The 17,376-nt window shown below is 50.0% G+C and overlaps 1 protein-coding gene across 6 annotated transcripts in view; it reads left to right on the forward strand.

Moving 5' to 3' along the window:
* The first annotated feature begins 15,563 nt into the window (after nt 1–15,563).
* ARK2N (arkadia (RNF111) N-terminal like PKA signaling regulator 2N) overlaps nt 15,564–17,376 on the forward strand; it is a 94,026-nt gene continuing 92,213 nt past the window's right edge. For 2 of the 6 annotated variants that reach the window (XM_063795621.1, XM_063795623.1), the window contains exon 1: nt 16,131–16,386. The gene's annotated coding sequence lies outside the window, so the exon portion shown is untranslated. Of the gene's footprint in view, nt 16,387–17,376 lie in introns of all 6 variants that reach the window. The other 4 variants (XM_001145465.8, XM_063795622.1, XM_009433934.5 and 1 more) reach the window with 4 other exon arrangements.

Raw genomic sequence — 17,376 nt, forward strand, 5'->3', positions numbered from 1 at the left:
CTTGCCTGTAACGCCAGCTACTCAGGAGGCTGAGGCAGGAGAATCGCTTGAACCCAGGAGGCGGAGGTTGCAGTGAGCTGAGATCAGGTGGCGCCACTGCACTCTAGCCAGGAACCATGGGGATGCAAATCAATTATTAGTCTTATGACCCTAATGTCAGAGATCCTACCTGTAGGCAAAAAGGCAATGCAAATGGTCAGGAACTAGTGACTTTTAGCAACAAGAAAGTGCGCAGAGTGCAGCCTGATTAGTGTTTAATTACAACTATATTTCTGTCCAGAACCCAGCATACAATTCTTGTCAGCCTTCTGGGGGCAGTCTCAGGAGGACAACCGAGGAGAAGACAAAGCAACCATAAACAGTCCTTGTTTCAGGGAGAGACGTGAGCAGGGCAGAGGCAGCCCTTTAGCAGCCGGGGCCTCTGCCGAACTCCTAGAACTGGCTAGGGTGAGAATGAGCCCTGAATTGTACAGAGTTCTTGCTGCTACAAGACTCTGGCAGGCCCACTGGCAGGGATGAGTGGCCCTGGCCGTAATTGTACATTCCCACCCCCTTGTAGCCTGGGGCAATCTCTTTTGGGCCTCCCATGATGATAAGCTGTCTCCTGAGCGTTCCTGACTCTTCCAGTTCAACAATACCAATTTAGAGTTTCTAGCTGAGAACACACCTCTCCCAAAGGGCAGGCTGAAGGAACAGGATTATAAAAGGGTCATGACCTGCTAGAATGGAAACAAGTTTCCTACAGTTCTTGTGGCAGTGGCCCCCCAAGTTAGGGTTATGGTTGCTCCCCGCCATCAATATAGCCCCCAGGATTGGATGGATTTGAGGAGATGGATTCTAGAAGCTTCTGAAATTAAGTGGAAATCTTTGGAAAAGTAAGAAAAGGGTTCCAGGGGAACATTTTCAGTACCCTTTGTAAAGGCCTGGAACATTCCATACTTGTATTCCATCTACACTTTAGACCCAGTCTTATCCCACAATAGTGTGGGACTCTTTCCACACTATGAGTCCATTGTGGGCTCATTTCCACAATGATCTTTTCCGTTTGTGAATTAATATAGCTCTAATAATATCAATGCACAGATTTAGCTTTAGCTCTCAATGGTCCTCTTTTTTAAAATTTAATTTTTTTATGTTTATGTTTTAGAGAAGATGTCTTGCCCTGTCATCCAGAACTAGAGTGCAGTGGAGCAATCATAGCTCACTGCAGCCTCGAACTCCTGGTCTCAAGCGATCCTCCTGCCTCAGCCTCCAGAGTAGCTAATAGGTATGGACCACTGCACCCAGCTCAATTGTCTTCTTATTGTTCTTTTCCTTTAAGTTATTCTTGTCTTTTTGTATTATAAATTCTAGAGTTAAATTAGCAGGGCATGGTGGTGCATGTCTATAGTCCCAGCTCCTCAGGAGGCTGAGGCAGGAGAATCACTTGTACCCAGGAGGCGGAAGTTGCAGTGAGCTGAGATTGCATCACTGCATTCCAGCCTGGGTGACAGAGTAAGACTCAAAAATTTTTTTAAAATTAAAAAATAATAATAATAATAAATAAATTCTGGAGCTTTGTGTTTTCCTGGTTCCTGGTACACCAGGACTAGAAAATAGTTGGATTCGTGAATCAGTAAGAATCCACGAGTGTGTGTGTGTGTGTTAGACTGGCTTTCTTAGGCCACCAGAATGTTATAATTTGAGGATTCTATAAAACCTGGCTTGGGGGCCAGGTACGGTGGCTGACACCTGTAATCCCAGCACTTTGGGAGGCCGAGGCGGGTGGGTCATCTGAGATCAGGAGTTTGAGACCAGCCTGACCAATATGGTGAAATCCCGTCTTTACTAAAATTACAAAAGTTAGTCGGGCATGATGGTGTGTGCCTGTAGTCCCAGCTACTAGGGAGGCTGAGACAGGAGAATTCCTTGAGCCTGGGAGGCAGAGGTTGCAGTGAGGAAAAAACAAAACAAAAAACCTGGCTTGGGAAGTCGAGACTGTGGTGAGCTGTGATCGCCACTGCACTCTAGCCTGGGCAACAGAGTGAGACCATCTTAAACAAAAACAAAACAAAACAAAACAAAACAAAAAATGTGACTCAACAAAAAGATCTCCCTCTCCCGAGCTGAGCTGCCTTACTCTTTGAAATTCCTACCCTGTATGCCACTCCTTGACTGCCTCTAGAGAAGTGTTTGTTTTAGACAGACAGAGTATTTTGTCACCTGGGAAGGGCAGTATATTAGCCAGCTACCACTCTAGTAAGAATTAGTTTCTGTAATTAATCGTTGTTAAGACATGGAGTATGGAAGCCTTAGAGATTGAGTCCTAGGCCAGGAAGGTTTGGTTATTGGAAGTGAGGAGGGGCAAAGAGGGCTGAGGTCCTGGGGACTTGAATGATGAGAGAAGGCACTGGCTGGGTTTAAGAGGTCATGAGCATAGCAGGGAAGGACACACCAAAGACAAACTTTGGGTTCATATATTTGCTTAGGTAAGGCTTCCTGTAGTGAAGGCAACTCATTCAGGAAACTGCTGTTTGTTTCTTTTTTCTTTTTTTGAAACAGGGTCTTACTGTGTTACCCAGGCTTAGCACAATGGTGAGATCATGGCTCACTGCAGCCCCAACATTCCAGGCCCAAGTGATCCTCACACCTCAGCCTCCAGAATAGTTGGGACTACAGGCACACACCATCATGCCCAGCTAATTTTTTTTGTAGAGATGACAGTGTCTCCCTATGTTGCCCAGACTGGTCTTGAACTCCTGGGCTCAAGCAATCCTTCCACCTCAGCCTCCCAAAGTGCTAGGATTACAGGTGTGAGCCACCTTGCTTGGCCTCTGATCATTTCACTAACAGGTCTTGTTACCGGAAAGGGGTCTCAATCCAAACCCAAAGAGAGGGTTCTTGGATCTTGCGCAAGAAAGAACTCCAGGTGAATCCATACAGTAAAGTGAAAGCACGTTTATTAAGAAAGTAAAGGAACAGACCGGGCGTGGTGGCTCACACCTGTAATCTCAGCACTGTGGGAGGCTGAGGTGGGTGGATCACCTGAGGTTAGGAGTTTGAGACCAGCCTGGCCAACATGGTGAAACCTGTCTCTACTAAAAATACAAAAAATTAGCCAGGTGTGATGGTGGGCACCTCTAGTCCTAGCTACTCGGGAGGCTGAGGCAGGAGAATCACTTGAACCTGGGAGGTGGAGGTTGTAGTGAGCCAAGATTGCACCATTGCACTCCAGCCTGAGCAATAAGAGTGAAGCTTTATCTCAAAAAAAAAAAAAAAAAAAAAAAAAAAAAAAAAAAAAAAAAAAAAAGGCCAGGTGCAGTGGCTCACACCTGTAATCCCAGCACTCTGGGAGGCCAAGTCAGGCAGATCATGAAGTCAGGAGATGGAGACCATCCTAGCTAACGTGGTGAAACCCCGTCTCTACTAAAAATACAAAAAAATTAGCCAGGCATGGTGGTGGGTACCTGTAGTCCCAGATACTTGGGAGGCTGAGGCAGGAGAATGGCGTGAACCCGGGAGGTGGAGCTTGCAGGAATAAAACAATGGCTACTCTATAGGCAGAGCAGCCCCGAGGGCTGCTGGTTGGCTATTTTATGGTTATTTCTTCATTATATGCTAAACAAGGGATGGATTATTCATGAGTTTTCCTGGAAAAGGATGGGTAATTCTCCTGGAACTGAGGGTTCCTCCCTTTTTAGACCATATAGGGTAACTTCCTGATGTTGCCATGGCATTTGTAAACTGTTGTGGCACTGGTGAGAGTGTCTCTTAGCATGCTAATGTATTATAATTAGCTTATAATGAGCAGTGAGGACAACCAGAGGTCACTTCTGTCACCATCTTGGTTTGGTGGGATTTGGTCAGCTTCTTTACCGCATGCTGTTTTATCAGTAAGATCTTTGTGACCCGTATCTTGTGGCGGCCTCCTATCTCATCCTGTGACTTACAATGCCTAACTTCCTGGGAATGCAGCCAGTAGCTCTCACCCTTATTTTACTCTGCCCTTATTCAAGATGGAGTCGCTCTGGTTCAAACACCTCTGACAGTCTTAGTTGTCTGCAGGCAGAGACTGGCCGTATGCACCTTACATACCCCTCAGTCTGACTCAAAGTGCATGGGTGTGTGCTCTCTTGGGTTAAAGGGATAGGGCCAGATTTGCAGCTCACCCTCCAGCTTTACAGGCATCCTGGACTTGTGGTGGGCCTGGCCTCACTCTGTGAGGCCTCCCTGATATCCCAGGGATGGATTTAGGTAAGCCTCCCTGCCGAGCTGGCCTTCTGCCCTTCTGGTGACTCGAAGAACTAATGAAAGAAACCACCAGCAGAATTAAAAAGCTAGAGCAGCTGTACTATGCACTTTAAGGACACATTTCTCCAAAAAGTGAAGTTAGTACAAAGATGCCATTATGTTGAGACTCTTTTTTTTTACTTTATTTATTTATTTATTTATTTTGAGACGGAGTCTCACTCTGTCGCCCAGGCTGGAGTGCAATGGCATGATCTCGGCTCACTACAAGCTCCGCCTCCCAGGTTCACGCCATTCTCCTGCCTCAGCCTCCCGAGTAGCTGGGATTACAGGCGCCTGCCACCAGGCCCAGCTAATTTTTTGTATTTTTAGTAGAGATAGGGTTTCACCGTGTTGGCCAGGATGGTCTCGGTCTCCTGACCTTGTGATCTGCCTGCCTCAGCCTCCCAAAGTGCTGGGATTACAGGCGTGAGCCACCGTGCCCAGCTGGGACTCTTTAAAATACGATAGTGATCTCTGAGGTTGCTTCTAGGCTGGTGCTTACTGGTGGTTACCAGTAAATTATAGCTACTCATGAATTGTGGAGCTTTTGAAAGCTGCCCAGAGACCTGTGGTCCTGGTGGTTTGTCGCCTGGCTGGTGGGGGCCCTCCTAGCCTGCTGTCCCCTACCTCCAACCAGGTTCTGTAAATCTCTTATTTGTCTTTCTCCTAGGGAGTCCCATTCTATTTCCCCAAGGCCTGGTGCCTTTGCACCAGACTCCTCAAGAGAGGACTCACATGAGATACTCTGCTTCATTTAATTTTAGGTTATTGTTGCTGCTGTCAGTCTATTGAAGTACTTTAATGAATGCTTGTATTGTTCTCCTGCCCGGAGTTTTTTCAGATGATCAGCACATTATAAAACACAATAATGAGTCTAATTCCCCACCCCCAATACACAGACACGATGGCACTGCTAAGTCCCCCAGATATGTACAGTAGTGAAAAGAGTTTGGGATTTGGAGGAGCAAAATGAGGTTTAGTCCCTATTCTCCCATTTAGTGCTGGTGGCCTTGGGCAAGTCATTCATTCATTCATTCATTCACTCATTCAATAGGCATTTATTTGAAATCTTTTGGTGTCAGTTGTATAATCTCTGCAAAATGGTAGCAATACCCACCTAACCTAACTACCTTTCACGGCTGTTTAGAGGAGCTAATGAAATCCTCCTTATAAGAGGGTTCAAGTTAAGCTCTATACAAATGTACATTCTTGGCATGAATAAGCAAAAACACAAAAACAAAATTGGAGGGGAGGGGATAAGGGCCCAAAACATGACCCTTATGTATCATTTGTATGAGAGACACACCTGTTTTGGAGTCTGGCTGTGCCCTGCACTTCCCTGATACCAGCCTTCCCTTATGCCAGACTTTGCCCAGGATACCTTTCTCTTCATCTCTATCTGTGGAAGCTTTGCTCTTTCTCCAAGGCCCTAGTCAAAAGCTTCCTCTTCCAAGAAGTCCTTGGTGCTCTTGGGAATTAATTTCTCCATGCGACATGTCCCTATTCTGCATCGACCCCCTCTGCTATTGTGATGTGTTTCTAGGTTGAGCCCTGTTCTTAGACAGACAGCAGTAATCTTGAGGGAGGTGACCATGTTCTCTTCCAGGAATCCTGACTCCCTCCCTGACCTTTAGCCCATGTGACTTGCTTAGGTGAATTGTCTTCTCTGAGCCTAAGTTTCCTCCTCTGTAAAACCTACCTGTCCTGCTCATTGTCATGAGGATTATATGACAAGAGCCTAACAATGTGCCTTGTGGTTAGTGGGCAGGCTTCCAATGAATACCTTTAGAATAAAATCGAACAACACGCATCATTTGGCTCTCTTAATACCCACCTAGAGAAGACGGCCACGTAATCATGTGTGCATACAAGGAATGTTGGGATGGTCCCCACCTGGTAATATTTTCCCCACCCACTACTTTACCTGAAATGTCACCAGGAAAGATGAATTCCCATGGATTCCACCTCAGAGGCACTCCTTTATAATTCAAGACCCCTGGGAGAGGCAGAGCATGAAACCAACTCACCTTCTGGTGTCTGGGGGAATGGCCGCTTTGACTGCCACCTAAATAAAAGGTAGAGAGGGTCACACAGAAGGAAGGCAAGGAATCCTCATAAGAGATTTGCCCTATGACTGGTCTTGCTTAATATAACATATCCAGTTCAAACCACATATAACATATTTGTTTAAAGTCAGGCCAGCCACAGTGGCTCATGCCTATAATCCCAGCTCTTTGGGAGGCCAAGTCAGGAGTGAGAGACAGGACTAGCTGGATTTCCTAGGCTGACTAAGAATCCCTAAGCCTAGCTGGGGAGGTGACCGTTTCCACCTTTAGACACGGGGCTTGCAACTTAGCTCACACCCGACCAATCAGATAGTAAAGAGAGCTCACTAAAATGCTAATTAGGTAAAAACAGGAGGTAAAGAAATAGCCAATCATCTATTGCCTGAGAGCACAGTTGGAGGGATAATGATCGGGATATAAACCCAGGCATTCCAGTTGGCAACTGCTACCCTCTTTGGGTGCCCTCCCTTGTATGGAAGCTCTGTTTTCACTCTATTAAATCTTGCAACTGCACTCTCTTCTGGTCCGTGTTTGTTACGGCTGGAGCTGAGCTTTGGCTCGCCGTCCACCACTGCTGTTTGCCGCTGCTGCAGACCCGCCGCTGACTTCCATCCCTTGGATCCGGCAGGGTGTCCTCTGTGCTCCTGATCCAGCGAGGCACCCATTGCCACTCCCAATCAGGCTAGAGGCTTGCCATTGTTCCTGCACAGCTAAGTGCCCGGGTTTGTCCTAATCGAGCTGAACGCTAGTCACTGGGTTCCATGGTTCTCTTCCATGACCTACGGCTTCTAATAGAGCTATAACACTCACTGCATGGCCCAAGATTCCATTCCTTGGAATCCGTGAGGCCAAGAACCCCAGGTCAGAGAACAAAAGGCTTGCCGCCATCTTGGAAGCAGCCCGCTCTCATCTTGGGAGCTCTGGGAGCAAGGACCCCCACCCCGCCCCATAACAGGAGGATCACTTGAGGCCAGGAGCTCCAGACCAGCCTGGACAACATAGTGAGACCCTGTCTCTACAAAAAAAAAAAAAAAATTTAGCTGGCCATGGTGGTATGTGCCCCTAGTCCCAGCTACTTAGGAGGCTAAGGTGGGAGGATTGCTTGAGCCCAGGAATCCAAAGTTACAGTGAGCTATGATCATGCCATTGTACTCCAGCCTGGGTAACATAGAGAAACCTTGTCTCTAAAAACAATATAAAAATAAAAATAAATAGGCCAGGCACGGTGGCTCACGCCTGTAATCCCAGCACTTTGGGAGGCCAAGGCAGGCAGACCGCCTGAGGTCAGGAGTTCAAGATAAGCCTGGCCAACAGGGTGACACCCCATCTCTACTAAAAATACAAAAATTAGCCAGCTATGGGGGCATGTGCCTGTAGTCCCAGCTACTCAGGAGGCTGAGGCAGGAGAACTGCCTGAACCCAGGAGGCGGAGGTTGCAGTGAGCCAAGATCGTGCCACTGCACTCCAGCCTGGGTGACACAGCGAGACTCTGTCTCGAAAAATAAAACAGTAAAAATAAACAAATAGGCCAGGATCAGTGGCTCACACCTGTAATCCCAGCACTTTGGCAGGCCAAGGCCGGTGGATGACCTGAGGTCAGGAGTTCGAGACCAGCCTGGCCAACAGAGTGAAACCCTGTCTCTACCAAAAATACAAAAGTCAACTGGGCGTGGTGGCATGTGCCTGTAGTCCCAGCTATTCGGGAGTCTAAGGCAGGAGAATTGCTTGAACCCAGGGAGGCAGAGGTCGCAGTAAGCCGAGATCACGACACTGCACTCCAGTCAGGTGACAGAGTGAGACTCCATCTCCAAAAAATTAAAATAAAATAAAATAAAAAGGCCGGGTGTGGTGGCTCACCCCTGTAATCCTAGCACTTTGGGAGGCTGAGGCAGGTGGATCACCTGAGGTCAGGAGCTCAAGACCAGCCTGACCAACATGGAGAACCCCATCTCTAATAAAAATACAAAAAATTAGCTGGGCATTGTGGTGCATGCCTGTAATCCCAGCTACTCAGGAGGCTGAGGCAGGAGAATCGCTTGAACCCAGGAGGCAGAGGTTGCGGTGAGCTGAGATTGCATCATTGCACTCCAGCCTGGGCAACAAGGGCGAAACTCTGTCTCAAAAATAAAAATAAAAATAAAAAAAGTAAAATGAAGTCAAAGTTTTAGAATCCTGTATTTTTTTTTTCTGGTACCAGTTTTCTAATTCTCTGACAGCAAGTGAGTATCCAAGCAATTCAGTTCAATTTAACGCAATTCTGACACTAACTACCCAGAGTTATTTCGAACCCCACAGGCTAAGGGCCCAGTACCACAAGGCTGCTCCCACTTCAGATGCTAGCCACAAGTGAGGTGCCTGGGCTTCCATACTTACGTCTAGCAGATTGTGAATTTGGGGGTTCCCATGACCTCTCCCCCCTTAAATTCGATAATTCACTAGCAGGGCTCACAGAACTCTGGAAAGTGCTTTCCTTACTAATACCAGCTTATTATAAAGGATTCAATTCAGGAACCTAAATGGGAGGTCCCGAGTTGGATCCTTTATAATATCCTTCCTTGCCTTAGGCAAGGAAGAAAGGCAGATGGTAGCTTTGAGCTTCCATGCCCTCTCCAGTGGGCCATCCTCCCAGCACCAACTGGAAACTCTCTGACACGTGGTTTTGGGGATTTTACTGAAGTTTCCTTGGCCTTTGGTGATTGAACTCAATCTCCAACCCCTCTTCCATCCTGGGAGGTTGTGGGTGGGGAGGGGGCTGAATGTTCCAACCCTCTCTCTAATCATATGGTTGGTTCCTGTGGTGACCAGCCCTCATCCAGAAGCTATCTAGGGACTCTCCAAGAGCCAGACTCAGGTGTGGCTGAAAGGAGCTCGTCCTGAATAACAAAGGACATTCCTACTACTCAGGAGATCCTGAGGCTCTTAAGAGCTTTGTGCTAGGAACTGGGGCAAAGACCAAATGCGTATTTTTTATTCTACCACAGATACCCTAATTTTGTCTTTACTTAAATACTGTAGTTTTGGGAGCTGGGGAGAGGAAGGTGAAGACAGTCTCTATAAAGCTGATGTTACAAGGGCTTTGAAGCTTTTACCAAGCCCTTTCTTCCAAAACAGTGTCTCAGCCAGTCGCGGTGGCTCACGCCTGTTATCCCAACACTTTGGGAGGACAAGGAAGGCGATCACTTGAAGTCAGGAGTTTAAGACCAGCCTGGCCAACATGGTGAAACCCTGTCTCTACTAAAAATACAAAAATTAGCTAGACGTGGTGGTGGGCGCCTGTAGTTTCAGCTACTTGGGAGGCTTAAGGGAGAAGAATAACTTGAACCCGGGAGGCAGAGGTTGCAGGGAGCTGAGATCATGCCACTGCACTACTCTAGCCTAGGTGACCGAGCGAAACTCTGTCTCAAAATAAAATAAAATTAAATACAATTAAAAATAAAAATAAAAAATAAATCCCAGGCTTCTTACGCTCTCATTCAATCCCCCAACTTCCCTTGAAGCCTTCTCTCTCCTCACTCCTCTGCTGTCCAGCTGCAGGCATCTGGCCCTTGGGTAGTTGTCCTCCAAATATCCCAGGGGCTTTTCTTTTCTTTTTGAGACGGAATCTCGCTCTGTCGCCCAGGCTGAAGTGCAATGGTGCCATCTCGGCGCACTGCACGTTCTGCCTCCCAGGTTCACGCCATTCTCCTGCCTCAGCCTCCTGAGTAGCTGGGACTACAGGCACCTGCCACCACACCCGGCTAATTTTTTTGTACTTTTAGTAGAGACAGGGTTTCACCGTGTTAGCCAGGATGGTCTCGATCTCCGGACCTCGTGATCTGCCCACCTCGGCCTCCCAAAGTGCTGGGATTACAGGCATGAGCCACCGCGCCCAGCATCCCAGGGGATTTTCTACCTCTTACCCACCCCTCCCACAAAGTCACTTCTCTCCACACTTGTCCTTTCAATCACACAAACTCTTTTTGGCTGTCACATCTGCCAGGCTCTATGCTGGACACCAAGGGGGCAGTGAAGAAGGATGACCTGGCTCTGCCCTCAAGGCACTGAGTCTTCCTCCTTTTTAACCACCTGCAGGCAGGTTTCAGACCCTCCCTGAGGCATTCCCCTACTGCCTTGTCTGCAGGGGTCCCTCCTTCCTCCTGGCTTCTAACCCACTTGGCACCTGGCACCACTTCCTTGTTTTGACATCCTTGTAGGTTTCGGAATCTTAGGTCTACTTCCTCCATTCACTACACTTGCACTGAGTGTGTCTGGGGTCTCTCCGTGAGGCACTGAGCACGATCAGACAGCATGGACCCCGCCCCCTGGCCGCTCGTCCCTCTGGTGTGTCCAATGAAAGCGAAAGAGAGCATGCAAAGCAGGAACACATGAGGGCACGTGTTAACAAGAAGACGGGTGCAGTAATGGGGAGTGTGGGTGCTAGTTTAAATGGGGTGTCAGAGGACCCTCTGCTCCACCCAGGAGGTCCCCCAAGGTCAGGCACTATGCCACACAGGGCAATTCTTTTCATTAAAATATGAGAGGCTTATACATACTTGTTAAATTTAAAAACTGTCCTATGGGCCAGGCATGGTGGCTCATACCTGTAATCCCAACACTGGGAGGCCGAGGTGGGAAGATGTCTTGAGTCCAGGAGTTCAAGACCAGCCTGGGCAACATAGTGAGACCCTGTCTCTACAAACATTTTTATTATTATTATTATTATTATTATTTTTAGAGGGAGTTTCACTCTTGTTGCCCAGGCTGGAGTACAATGGCGCGATCTTGGCTCATCACAACCTCCGCCTCCTGGGTTCAAGCGATTCTCCTGCCTCAGCCTCCCGAGTAGCTGGGATTACAAGGATGCACCACCACACCCGGCTAATTTTGTATTTTTAGTAGAGATGGGGTTTCTCCATGTTGGTCAGGCTGGTCTCGAACTCCCGACCTCAGGTGATCTGCCTGCCTTGGCCTCCCAAAGTGCTGGGATTACAGGCATGACCCACCGCGCCCAGCTACAAAATTTTTTTAAAAATTAGCTGGGCATAGTGGCATGTGCTTGTAGTCCCAGTTACTTCGGAGGCTCAAGTGGGAGGATTGCTTGAGTCCAGGAAGTTGAGGCTGCAGTGAGCTGTGATTGTGCCATTGCATTCCAGCCTGGGAGATAGAGTGAGACCCGGTCTCAAAAAACAATAACAACAACAACAAAAAATAACCAAGCAAACAAAAAATGAAACTGTCCTTTGCATTTATTTTCACTTTTTTTCCCCCATTTTCAGAACTTACAGACTTTCTAAATAGATGGAGTTTCAGGGGAATCACCTGGTTAGAAAGAGAGACTTGGAGCTGAGTTTCAGAGTACTTTACGCAAGACAGACCAGTCTTAATTGGCCAGCCCAGAGAACCAGGGTGGGGAGCTAGAGGTTTGTGGGGGAAAGGGGGCCCCCTCCCAGTCACCCTTGGCTACACTTTCATGGTATCCTTCTGCACTGTTCCATTCTGGTTCCACGTGAACCTGCTGCTCTGGAAAAATGAGTCTGTTGAGATGGAAATTTCACTGTATTTGACCACTGAGAGTCTGCGGCCTAGAAGGTGCTGGCCTGGAGTGCTGCCATCAGAGCGGCAGCCTCGTTCTAGAGCATTCTGTCTGAGCCGAGCATGGAGCTGAGAGCTGAAATCATGAGTCATTCTACCCTCACTCCTCCAGAGCCTGCAAGGGAGTACTGGGGGGTCATCCATGTCTGGCAGGCGAGGACAATGGGGCTCAGTGAGGTTACATAACTGCCTGAGGGTCACTCTGCTAGAGAGGCGGAACTCAGTCCAACGTCACATCTGTCAAACCCCAGAGCCCCTGGTCCTGACAACTGTCTGATCTTCCACTACTCAGAGTCCTTAGAATGCTTCTGGATGTCCTTGTGTTGGAGGAGGCCATTTAATCCCATGGAATAACGCTGTGAGGCAGAGCGAGTCATGTTAACCCTGGAAGCGGTGACTTGTCTGAGGTTCTGTGGCTACTATTGTGCAGAAGGTCAGCATTTCCCCAGAGGCCACTGCCTTCTAGCAGGTCCTGGGCGATCCTAGTGGGTGCTGGCTATGGAGGGGGTGGGTGGTTACGCTGAGGGAGGCCAGGTTGCCCCTTCTTCTTTTTGAGTCGGAGTCTCGCTGGAGTGCAGTGGCACAATTTCAGCTCACTGCAACCTCCGCCTCCCAGGTTCAAGCGATTCTCCTGCTTCAGCCTCCCGAGTAGCTGGGACTACAGGAGCGCACCACAACACCCGGCTAATTTTTTTTTTGAGACAGAGTCTCGCTCTGACGCCCGGGCTGGAGTTCAGTGGCGTGATCTGGGCTCACTGCAAGCTCCGCCTCCTGGGTTCAAGTGATTCTTCTGCCTCAGCCTCCTGAGTAGCTGGGACTACAGGCGCCCGCCACCATGCCTGGATAATTTGTTTTTGTATTTTTAGTAGAGATGGGGTTTCACCATGTTGGCCAGGCTGGTCTCAAACTCCTGACCTCATGATCCGCCCGCCTCAGCTTCCCAAAGTGCTGGGATTACAGGCATGAGCCACAGTGCCCAGCCTTTTCTTTTTTTTTTTTTTTTGAGACAGAGTCTCGCTCTGCCACCCAGGCTAGAGTGCAGTGGCACAGTCTTGGCTCACTGCAACCTCCATCTCCAGGGTTCAAGTGATTCTCCTGTCTCAGCCTCTGGAGTAGCTGGGATTACAGGTGTGCACCACCACACCTGGCTAATTTTTTGTATTTTTAGTAGAGACGGGGTTTCACCACGTTGGCCAGGTTGGTCTTGAATTCCTGACCTCAGGTGATCTGCCCACCTCAACCTCCCAAAGTGCTGGGATTATAGGCGTGAGCCACCGTGCCCGGCCTGTATTTTTTTTTTTTAGTAGAGATGGAGTTTCACCATGTTGGCCAGGCTGGTCTTGAACTCCCGACCTCAGGTGATCTGCCCACCTTGGCCTCCCAGTGTGCTAGGATTACAGGTGTGAGCCACCACGCCTGGCCTTAGGTTGCCCAATTCTTAGCAATCTGAGATGGAAGGGAGGGGGCAGCCCAGAGCCCAGAAATGAGGGTTCCCTCCCCTCGTCTCCCCCTACTTTCATCATCTCTAGAGTGGTTCTCATAATTGTGTCCATTTTACAGGGCAAATGGTAGAAGTAACCTGCTCAGTCAGGAGAGATCAGGTTACAGTCAAAGCCAGACCAGCCATGCCCTGATGCTACTGTCCAGGCCACCACAGCTGGCAGGTACCTGCTGCAGGCTTAGCCCCAGGCTAGGCGGTATATCAGGTGCAAAAAATGATGGTGAAGAGTGATTCTGACAGGCTTGGCTCTGGCCTCTAGGGCTATGACAGAAGTTGAGAGGATGACGAATATGGTTTAGTAGTAACCCTACAGATAGACCAAGGGCAGACATGTTTGTAGGAGAGTGTGTGTGAGCAGGGGAGTCCTGACCCACAGTGGAAGGCCAGGATGGAGGGGGTAATAAGGGTAGTGGTGACGGGGGTTGTGTCTGGGCTGAGCTGGTTTTATGGGAGAGATGGCATTTCAGGAGCTTGTAGAGCTAAGTATTGGATACACAGAAGACTTTGAGGCAGAAGTAGGATCCCTTCTGCTCCTACAGAAGAAGGGGAAGAAGCAAGTAACTGTACCATTTAATAATGGAAATATAGTAGTAATAAAAATATTAGTAATTAGGATATCAAATGCCCTAGCCTCCAAAAATATACAAAGGCCATTCGATGTAGGAAATTGACTTATTGGTATTAAACAGGAGAAGGGGCTGGGTGCGCTGGCTTACACCTGTAATCCTAGCACTTTGGGAGGCTGAGGTGGGTGGATAACCTGAGGTCAGGAGTTTGAGACTAGCCTGGCCAACATGGTGAAACCCCGTCTCTACTAAAAAACCAAAAAATTAGCTGGGTGTGGTGGCGTGCACCTGTAATCCCAGCTACTCGGGAGGCTGAGGCAGGAGAATCGCTTGAACTCGGGGGGCAGAGATTGCAGTGAGTCAAGATCGCGCCACTGCACTCCAGCCTGGGCGACAGAGCAAGACTCTGTCTCAAGAAAAAAACCAAAAAACCAAAACCAACCAACCAAACAAAAAACAAAGAAACAACAACCACAAAGCAAAAAACAAAAAACAAAAATCAGGAGAAGGACCCAAGATGGTATCTCAGTAGTCAGGGTCCTACTTCAGTATTTCTGCAGCATTGATTAGATCAGACTGTCAAGGAATCTTTTAAAAACTCAATGTATTAGTCCACATTCATTAATTTCCAGACTGAAAGTTGTGATCTTAGTGTGATTTTTTCTTTTCTTTTCTTTTTTTCCTGAAATAGGCTGGGCTCTTGTCACTACCCCATAACCTCTCAAATCCCTTGAGGACTCAGCTAGCAGAAAGTAAATAAATGAATGAACGAGTGAAATAACATACACGGATAAACTACTTAGCTAGCACACACTACGTTCTCTGTGATTCTCAGTGAGGCAGTTGGTGGCTGTGGTTAAGAAAGTAAGCTCTGCCTGTGTTGGAATCCAACACTGCCACTTACTTGGATGTGTCATCTTGGGCAGGTCACTGTGCCTCAGTTTCCACCTTTGCAATTTGGGACTAGTAACGCCATCCAACTCATAGGGTTGTTATGAGTTGTAATGAGGATTCAGTGGATTTAACCCATTTAAATGCAAGGTGCCTGGTATAATAAAAGTTATTTTCTTTTCTTAATTTATTCTTGTAGTTGGGGATGAAAAACTCGCACTCCTGTAGGCAGTCAGAAAAAATGAGTGAAGTGGGGGAACTAAGGGGCCTGGTCTGAAGGGGGAGACTGATATTTAGGGGAGTGCGGACCCAGTGGTGTGAGATTTTCAGAATCTCCTCTTGACGGGTCTCATCCGAGGTTCCAGCACAGCTCTGTAAAGGTAAAGACCGTTTACATTTTCCTCCTCAAAGCTTTATTATTATTATTTTTCTTCTCAAAACACTGCTTTGCTTTGGGGGAGCGCGGGTCCTTGGCCAGATCTTGAGTCTTGAGATATGTCTTCAGCATCTCCTGCTCCTCCTTGGGAAACGCTCCACCCGCCAGTGGGCCTGCGCCCTCCTCCCCTTTTTCGGGGTTCGGGTCCACCTCGTTTCCCCCACCCTCCCCAGGGCTGACTGCAAATCGGAGGGCGACTGCAGAGGCGGAATTCGGGGCAGAGCGGGGTCTCCCCAGCGGGCCCCGTCCCACCAGCAGGTGGCGGTCGATCTGCAAGGCCTGCAAGGTGCCCGGGCAGAAACTTGAGCAGATGTTAGTCCCGCTGCCCGAGAAGAGCTCAGCCGAGTCTCCCCGAGCCCAGCTATCGGCATCCGCGAAAAAGCGGGGAGAGAAGGGCACGGGCTCTCCGCTGGAGCGACTCTGGGATTCAGACACCGCAAGCTGCTTTCGGAAGGGCTTCAGGAGGGGGTGAGTACTGAGCAGCGCACAGAAAAGGGAGCGCTGTCCTTTGCTGAAGGCATTGTCCTTGGCTTGCATTGAGTGGCTTTCCTACCCCCCGGGAAAGACATTTCGGGAAGGTGACGGTCTCAACAGAAGGAGGGAGCGCGGGAAAGAAGCCCGGGGAGCCGGCGCCTTCACGCCCCGCGGTCTGCAGCGGGAGGAGCGCGGGTTCCATCGCGCCAGATGGCGCTGTCTGGCTTTTCTCGGGCCTCGGGCGCCAGTCTCCAGAGGTCTCCGGCGCAGCTGCCTCTCTAGCCGGCCGACGCGCGCTCTGTGTTTCCGGGCGGAAGTGAGGCGCCCAGCGGAACGGCCTCTGGTGACATTTTCTTGGGGGCGGCGCGGACGACTGAAGGGACTTGGTGGTAGAGGCTGCGGAGGCGGCGAGGTTCACTTTGGTCCCGGCAGGGGCTCTGACCGCGACCCACTGCTCGCTGCCGGGGCTTGTTCCGAGGAGGAGAAGGCGGCGGTGGCCATCGCGTCCTGAGTCACCGCAGCGGGGAAGAGTCCCGGCCGGGGGTTCGGTGCGTGCCCCGACGGGGCGCGCGCGGAGTGAGCGAGAAGGCACGGAGTCGCCGCGGAGCGCAGGTGAGGCGGGAAGGGGCGCAGGGCCGCGGCCTGGCTACTGGTCGAGTTGGGGGGCCCGGGTTGCGTCCCAGGGAGGGGTCGGGGCGAATCGGAGGGCTGCGGGCCGCGGTGAGGGCTCTGCGGCGTCCGGACGCTGGGGTCCTAGCGGGCCTGGCTGGTGGACGCCGGGAACTCGCAGCCTGGATTGCCGGCTGACGCTGGGGCATCGCACCTCTCCGACCTCCTTGCTCGTCCGCCGTTGGTGACCCTAGCGTCCTCCCGGCCCGGCGGAGTTCGCTCCGGCACTCCAAGCCCCCAGACGCTGGGGCCGGGTTGAGGCGAGTCCTTTTCCGGGGGTGCTGAGGGGAGGCTGGAGGTGCCGCAGTCCCCGGGCTGCGGGGGGAAGCGACTTCACGGCCCTGGAGTTGTCTTCACGCAACTTTCCGGCTCCTAGGCCCGCGGGGGAAGCAGTGGCGGCAACTCCGCCAGCTCCGAGAGTAGGGGGTCTGGCGCCGACACCTGCCCCTGCAGCGGAGAGCTCCGGCGCCGCGGCCGCAGTGGCCTTGGTGGAGGGAGAAAAGGCTTTCTTATAAGCTTGGCGCCGCCTGCCTCTCGGCGCTTCCACTACCTTCGGTCGGCAGGCGCCTCCAGTCAATGCGAGAGATGTGTCAGTCTCCAAAATAGACCGCTTCTGGGGAGTTTGTCAACTTTATTTCAAAACCGGCGAGGATGTACACTGACGAACCCGTGTTAAAGACTATCGCCTTTACGCAAGCCATTCATTCTCACTTTTAAATTGTCCACACCCCGGCCCGACCCCCGTCCCCGGCAGCCCCCATCACAAAATTGATGCTCACAGGTTGAAGTAGAGAACATCGGTACGAGCCCTACCAGATCCTTGAGCAGTTTCTGTTTGGATGGGTTTTTCGTTTTTTGCCTGACCTTTTGCTTTCTGAATCCTCTTACCCAGTAGAATTAAAATCCTACTGATGATACTTCGTCAAGGTTGGA

Source organism: Pan troglodytes, chromosome 17, assembly GCF_028858775.2.
Source record: "Pan troglodytes isolate AG18354 chromosome 17, NHGRI_mPanTro3-v2.0_pri, whole genome shotgun sequence".
In the NCBI taxonomy this organism is placed as follows: domain Eukaryota; kingdom Metazoa; phylum Chordata; class Mammalia; order Primates; family Hominidae; genus Pan; species Pan troglodytes.